General features: G+C 35.0%; 1 pseudogene; it reads left to right on the plus strand.

Annotated features, from left to right (window-relative positions):
• The first annotated feature begins 588 nt into the window (after positions 1-588).
• LOC146883387 (sugar transport protein 12 pseudogene) lies at positions 589-1017 on the plus strand (annotated as a pseudogene).

Below are 1017 nucleotides of genomic sequence, written 5' to 3' on the forward strand. Positions count from 1 at the left end.
CAATTCTTATAATTATTCTCGTTCTTAGTTTGTAATAGGTTTTGGATTTATGTGATGGGTAGTTTTGATATTTGCATAAACGTTTATGTAATGGGTAGGTAGTTTTAACATTTGACGCTTATGTAATGGGTAGTTTTAATATTTGCAGAAACAATTAATTATGTAATAGAATAGTTTTAATATTTGCAGTGGCTGTTATATTTTTGTCATAATCTGAGAATAGGAAACGTTGGCTGTTATATTTTGTCATAATCTGATAATAGAGTAGAAAATAGGAAACACCGATCAAATGGAGTAGAAAACACCTACCTCCCCCGAGATTTTCTATATTAGAAAACGTTTGGCCCTTACACAATTTTCCTCTCTGACCAACTTTGGCCAAAAAACGCACACCCCCCACGATTTCTTGATGAGAAAATGTGAAACCCCAACACGTTTTACCCAAATTCGTAATTTTTTAAAAAAATGCCTATTCTCGTAATTATGGAAACTGGTTTGCCCAGTACGAAAAAAAAATTGCGGTACATTTTTTGTCCTCTTAAATGAATACATTATTTACAAACTTGAGGGTAGGATTGAGGGATATGCATGAAATTTGGACTTGATGGAAACCCGGAAATGTTGCCAAAGTGGTATGCTATTGTGGTTGTGTGGGGCATATGTGTGTACATGACAGGATTTGCATGGTCTTGGAGTCCTTTAGGATGGTTAGTTCCAAGTGAGATTTTTCCACTTGAAGTGCGTTCAGCTGCACAAAGTATTAATGTCTCTATGAACATGATATTGACCTTTGCTATTATGCAAATTTTCACCACCATGCTTTGTCACATAAAGTTTGGATTGTTCATCTTCTTTGCATGCTTTGTCATTGTGATGAACATATTCATTTACAAGCTTCTACCAGAGACTAAGGGCATTTCCATAGAAGAAATGCATGTTGTGTGGCAGAGTCATTCTTATTGGAAGAAGTTTGTTCAACCAGATGTTGATGTTAAATCTATTAGTGATGAGTGTTAG

The sequence above is a fragment of the Vigna unguiculata genome, chromosome 10, assembly GCF_037176805.1.
Source record: "Vigna unguiculata cultivar grain cowpea cultivar isolate G323 ecotype 2 chromosome 10, ASM3717680v1, whole genome shotgun sequence".
In the NCBI taxonomy this organism is placed as follows: domain Eukaryota; kingdom Viridiplantae; phylum Streptophyta; class Magnoliopsida; order Fabales; family Fabaceae; genus Vigna; species Vigna unguiculata.